The 6,813-nt window shown below is 33.6% G+C and overlaps 1 non-coding gene across 1 annotated transcript; it reads left to right on the top strand.

Moving 5' to 3' along the window:
* Positions 1 to 1,057: 1,057 nt before the first annotated feature.
* Positions 1,058 to 1,163, top strand: LOC121212797 (small nucleolar RNA R71). Its single transcript, XR_005908171.1, has one exon. It is a non-coding gene; the product is annotated as a small nucleolar RNA R71 (small nucleolar RNA).
* The last annotated feature ends 5,650 nt before the right edge of the window (positions 1,164 to 6,813 follow it).

Genomic DNA, 6,813 nt, shown 5'->3' with positions numbered 1-6,813 from the left:
AGGTGTGGAAATGCTTGGCAATGATTAGCCATTGGAATGGTTAATCACCATCATATTTGGTGCTATGTATGTCAAATGGCTAGTTAAATCATGGAAACTATGAAATAGGTGAAATTTACCTTAAAATAGATGCTGACAGCAGCAGTGATGTGAGTTTGAAAATTCACTAAAAATAGTAGGAATGTAATTAAATAATTAATAATTTATGTAATCGAACCTTGATTAGTCTTTTTTCATATGAAAGAAGCGAAACGACCATATGAGCCGTATTTTATAAGATGTTTAAGTTTTCGTGAAACAGGGCCAGAACGGTTACTGGATCCCCTATTCTGACTTTGGAAATTTACCATAAATTAACCAGAACTAATTAGAAGTCATACTTTATATGTACAGATTCCTTTTTGAATCTAGTTTCATTAGAAACAAACGGAATATGTATTGAAGCCCTGTACAGGGAGATATCTAAGTCGTAATGCATGAAGGTCAGAGTAGTCGAACCCTGAAACAGGGGACATTTTAACTAATAAAATGTACTAATTGGCCTGACCAAAAATTCTAGAAAAAAATCTATAGATGGATATATGAGTCTAGTTTCAGGGAAAATTTACGGAATCAGTTTTTGAGTTTTGGAACTCGAGATATGATTTTTATGGTGACAGTGATGCAGTTAGCCAGCTTGTCTGGAAATTTTAAAATGAACTGTGTAAATAAATGAATTAAGTTCGTTAACACCTCGTGTTCGACTCCGACAACGGTCTCGGGTGCGGGGTGTTACAGAACCTGCGAAGAACCAAGTAAACCATCAATCTTTTTATTTAGAATCTCTACCTGGTTTGATAGCATAGTAACCGAATCGACGTTATAAACGCCTACTGTTTTAGTTGGCTTAGTCCTCATGACTTGCCACTGATAGTTATTCAGTGACATCTCTTCAATAAATTCATAAGCCTTTTCAGGTGTTTTGTTATTGATGGTTCCCCCGGCTGATGCATCAATCATTTGTCTTATCGATGGATTCACACCATTGTAGAATGTTTGAACTTGCAACCATAGAGGTAATCCATGGTGAGGACACCTACGTAGTAGGTCCTTGTATCTCTCCCATGCATCGTAAAGAATTTCTAAGTCCATCTGCACAAATGAAGAGATATCATTACGTAATTTGGCCGTTTTAGTCGGCGAAAAATATTTTAATAAAAATTTTTCGGTCATTTGTTCCCAAGTAGTAATTGACCCTCATGGTAATGAGTTCAACCACTGTTTAGCTTTGTTTCTTAATGAAAAAGGGAAAAATCGAAGACGAATGGCATCGTCAGAAACATCATTAATTTTAAATGTATCACAAAATTCCAGGAAATTTGCCAAGTGAGTGTTTGGATCCTCATCCTGCAAACCATCAAACTGAACAAATTGCTGTATCATTTGAATAGTGTTAGGTTTTAGTTCAAAATTATTCGCAGCAATAGCAGGCTTAACTATACTTGATTCAGTTCCTGTTAAAGTAGGTTTAGATAATCATACATAGTACGAGGAGCAGGATTCTGATTTGCTAGTTCAGTGGGTATCGCAGGAGGTAGCTGATTGTCTTGATTTTCAGCCATCTCCTCGGCTGGGGTTTGAATATCATCCTCTTACTTGTTCTCTGTGTATCTTATGCTTCGCTTTATTTCTCTTTGGTTTTTTGCGAACTGTGAAATCAGTTTCTTCGTCAAAAAGTAGTAGTCCTAACGGGTTTTTTTCTAGCCATAAACTATAAAAACCTAACAAGAGAAAGAAAATGTAAATTAATAAATAATAAAAATAAAATAGAATTAACTTACAAGAAAAATAAATGGCTAAAGTAATAAAAATTGAGTGTTCCTAATAACTTAGTTCCTTGGCAACGGCGCCAAAAACTTGATCGTGATTTTGTGTGTGATAAGTTTTATAAATTTATAATGAATCGTTCTTGAAACTAACATTATCACGATGAAGGCAAGTGTACCTATCGAACAGTAGTATAGTTTTAGCAAGACCGGATTGTCGAACCCAAAGGAACTAAAAGTACTAGTAATGACTGTCTTTTTATTATCTAGCCTAAGAATAATGGGGTTTGTTTTAACTAACTAATTAACTAAACTAAGAATTCACAGAAAATAGATTTGGGAATTACTTTTGGAAAAATGATTGAATTAAGACAATAACTAAGGAAAAATCCACCTAGACTTCACTTGTTATTTGACTCTGAATCGGATGATTTATTCATTTGACTTGATCCGTAGAAATCCCTAAGTTATATTATTATCCCTCTCGAGACTAACAACGTCTAACCCTAGGTTGAATAATTGAAATCTCTTTCTAATTAACTTCGTAGGATTGCATTAACTCGATCTCAGGATCGCCTTATCAGGTTTCACCCTAATCCGGAAAAATCTTGTCACCATATCTCTAGGTGCGCAGCCAACTCCGCTTAATTATGACAAATGTACTATTAGACAGGGTCTATTCCTCCTCTGAATAAGAGCTTAACTTGAATCAATATCCTAGAATATCAAAACAAGAATTAAGAACACATAATTAAGAACAAATCAAATATTTATCATACAATTCAGAAAATAATAACAAGATTCGTCTTATGTAATAGCTTGAAATAGGGCCTAGTCAGAACAGTGGTTGCGACACCACAAATCTGAGGTAGAAATATTTATTTTATGATTATTTTAGACTCCATGATATGTTTGAGTGGTTGTGTACAAATTTTGTTAAGTAATTTTATCGATAAAGTGCCCAATTTTATTATTGGGATTAAATTGCATTAATTGCAAAAAATGACTTCTAAAATATAAGTACTTGTTTGAAATGGGGGTTTAAACTAGAAGTATTTAAATGGAAAATAGATCATCATATTTTGGTATTGACAAAATTAGACATGGAAGGGTAAAATTGAAGGTTTAGTAAAAAGGGGCGTTTTGGTCATTTGGGTGTTTTAAGGCATAAAAGATAAAATTTAAAACCCAAAAATCAGCTCATTCTCTTCCCCATGCTGCCAAAATTTTCAAGAAGTCATGGTTAGGTTTTCAAGCTTTTCAAAGCTCAATTGTAAGTGCATTTGAGCCCCATTTTTAATGTTCATCGTATTTTTGAAATTTCGGTAACTCGGTTTAGCTATTTGTACCATTATTTTGAGTTAGAGTTTGATTTTAAAAATTGACCCATGTTGAATAATTGTGTATTTTGATGAATTATGGTAGATTATGCACGTGTATGATTAGAGAAACGAGTTTTATTAGATGATTTTTGATGAAATTGTACAAAAGGGAAATTGTAAAAGTTATAAATTGGTCATAAGTGTGTGAATTAGTGAGAATTTGAAGTTTCCATAGAAGAGAAAAATGTTCAGCATGTCATGAAACATAAAAAAATTTAATAAATATTATTTTACGAGCTTAGGGGTAAAAGTGTAATTTTTGAAAAGTTAAGGGGCAAAATTGTAAATTTTCTAAAATTTGATATGTGAATTGAATTGATTAGTGTGTTGACAAAAAGGTGTTAAATGAGTGCTATTTGACATGTTAGATCAAGAAAACATGAAATTTGGACTAAGATCGGGGAAGAATGAAGTTGTGGGCTAAGTCGGGAAAATTAGTCGTTTCGACATTCGAGGTAAGTTGGTGTCATAATAATAATGTAATAACATTGTAATTTATATTTGAAAGTTAAATTAGTGAATTAATTGAATTGTGTTGAATTAAATGTTTAATATGCCAAATTTATAAATCGATTTAAAAATATGTCTACAGTACAAGAAAGTGCATTGAAATATTGTAGTTAAATGTGATTTCTATGATTATGCATATTTTAAAAAATTGTGGATTAGTGTTGTTACGAGACAAGTTATTAAGTGAATGTTGAATAAGTGTTAATGAGTTAAACCGAAACAAATCCCGATTAAACCTTAGGAATCTATCGGCTACAATATACTGGTAGCTTCGGCTACATCTCAGTGGTAGCTTCGGCTACATCTCAGTGGTAGCTTCGGCTACAATATAGTGGTAGCGTCAACTACAATACAGTGGTAGCTTCGGCTACAATACAGTGGTAGCTTTGGCTACATCTCAGTGATAGCTTCGGCTACATCTCAGTGGTAGCTTCTGCTACAATACAGTGGTAGCTTTGGCTACGATACAGTGATAGCTTTGGCTATATTACAGTGTGGCACTTTGTGCCTTATTTCAATTATCCTTTAGTATTCCATAGGGTTCAACGGGTATTGAATTGATATAATGAAAAGTGATTAAATGTCAAAAGGTTTTAATCATATGATAATAATGTGCAAGTGAACATTGTGTTTGAGGCATTTATATGTGTTAGTGTGAATATGAATCTTGTGAATAAGTGCAGGTATATATGTGTAAACTATGAGCAATAAGCTCATTTTATGATTGTACTTTGGTAAGTTTGATAAGAGGTAAGTGTTACCATTAATGCAACTATAGAGAAAGCATGAAATAGTGAATTTTAAAAGTAAAGTAGATTTGGACAGTACCAGTCATGTACATTTGAAAAATCACCAAAACAGGTAGAAATTAAATTAATAATTCAATAACATATGAAATTAAAGGTCATCGAGTCTATTTTCATAGAAAGAAAACGGTGTGAGCACATGGATTATACTTTATGAGATATTTAAATTCTTGTGAGACTGGTTTAGAATGATTACGTGATCCCCTGTTCTGACTTGGAAAAATCATTATAAATTGTATAAAAATAATTGTGGTGCATGGTTTATATTCTTAGAATCCTTATTGAGTATATTTTATATTGAAAAAAACTAGGATATTATTTTAATTTTGTATAATGAAATATCTTAGTTTTTATGAAGAGATTTCAGAATCGTCAAACAGTGACATAGGGGAATTTTAATGAATAAACTGTATTAATTGGCTAAGCCAAAAATTCTGGAAATTTTATGGCAAGAATTTATATGAGTCTTATTTTAGAGAAAATTTACAGAACTTAATTTCGAGTTCTGTAGCTTATGAAATAATTAAATTAGTGACTGTGACTTGGGAAAATAGTTTAAACTGAATTTGAGTAAAATGGTGAAATCATGTGAATATTGATTCTATTTTCTTGAGCATACTTACTGAGGAATGGGTTAATATTGTTAATTAAATTGCTTATTATTATATGCCAACTTACTAAGTTTATAAAACTTACACTACTTTCCCATTTCTCTCACTGTTTTTCAGGATTGGCTCGGGGTTGGAGATAGTTGGAAGTATCATCATACTATCAATCTGTCAGGTTGGAATAATGGAAATTCTTATTTATCTATAAGTGAGTGGCATGTATAGAGATTTAGTTTTTGGTATTATGTAATATTATGATTTAGCCAAATGTATAGGATTATACTATTCCATTGCTCATAATGGCTATAAGTAAGTAAACCTATTTTATGTATACATGAGTAATGTCTTGATGTGGTTAAGATAAATATAAGTAAGAGTATGACAAAGGTCCATATATCGTATATTAGTACAAAGAGTTAAGAACATAAAAAGGGCTTGGAAAATAGCCCAATGTGTGCCACACGGGTTAGAGGCACGGTTGTGTGTTTCAGCCGTGGGTTAGGACACGGCCACCGTACGGGCGTGTGGTTTGGCCGTGGTGCATAAACAGAATGCTCAATGTTTTTAACAGGGGTTTGTGTGACCACACGGCCTTCCCACACAGGCGTGGCCCATGTCACACGAGTGTACAACCCCTGTTTTAGTGAAAAATGTATAAGTTTTCGAAAAGTTCTAGTTTGGTTCCGAACCAACTTCAATGATTGTTTTGGGTCTCATAAAGCCCATAATAGGGACATAGAGGGTACTCATGAATGGTTTTAAATATAATTGAAATGTATGTATCGAAAAAGTGTATAAGAGTGTAGTAATGCCTCATACCCTGAACTGGCGGCAGTTAGAGGTAAGGGTTGTTACATCTTAGGTTTCATTTCCCTTAGGTATTTAGGGGATTTAGTTTATAACTAAAAAGGAAAACATCTCAGAAGAATAATGAATACAAAACATAAAGAAAACACAAAACTCCTGAAGGGAAATTGAGGGGAGATCTTCAGTCTTGATGATGAATCCGGCTTCTAAGATGGATCAATCGGCTTTCCTTGAGCAGTTCCCTGCCTCCTTCTCAGTTTGTCCTTTTCCTCCTCATCTAGGGTTTATTTATAGGCTTTGGAATGCCTAAAACCCCTCAAAATTGGCCTTTTTCGAATTGGACTAAACTTGGGCTCGGTAGGAACATGTCCGTGTGACACGTCCATGTGTGATTACTTCAGGTCGTGCTTGAACCTATTAGAATGGCACGGGCGTGCGTTCTACTCGTTTGAGTCGTGCTTCGATTCTACCAAATTGACACGGCGCTTGGTATGCCCATGTGAGGAAGTCCAGGCCATGTTGATTTCGTATGTTGGCCCATTTTCTTCGTTTTTGGCCCGTTTCTCGTTCCTTTCGCTCTCCTATGCTCACCTAAGTATAAAACATGAAATTAAGGCATTAGGAGCATGGAATTCACCAATTTTAAGGAAAAATCATTCATAAAATTTGTTAAGCATGGGGTAAAAATATGTATAAATTACGGTTTATCATACAACAATGTTGATAAGAACATATGAATATTAAACATTAATATCTAACCAAGAGCATATATTGATTTACGAACTTACCAAATATGAACATTCTAACATTCATGACTTTGAAATAATACTAATGAAAAATATATCTTAAATCATATAAATGTCATGCGCACGTCTTATGAAACCAAATACACAAC

The sequence above is a fragment of the Gossypium hirsutum genome, chromosome A13, assembly GCF_007990345.1.
Source record: "Gossypium hirsutum isolate 1008001.06 chromosome A13, Gossypium_hirsutum_v2.1, whole genome shotgun sequence".
In the NCBI taxonomy this organism is placed as follows: Eukaryota; Viridiplantae; Streptophyta; class Magnoliopsida; order Malvales; family Malvaceae; genus Gossypium; species Gossypium hirsutum.
Note: the sequence above shows the minus strand (reverse complement) of the source record. Positions and strands in the feature narration are given on the sequence as shown.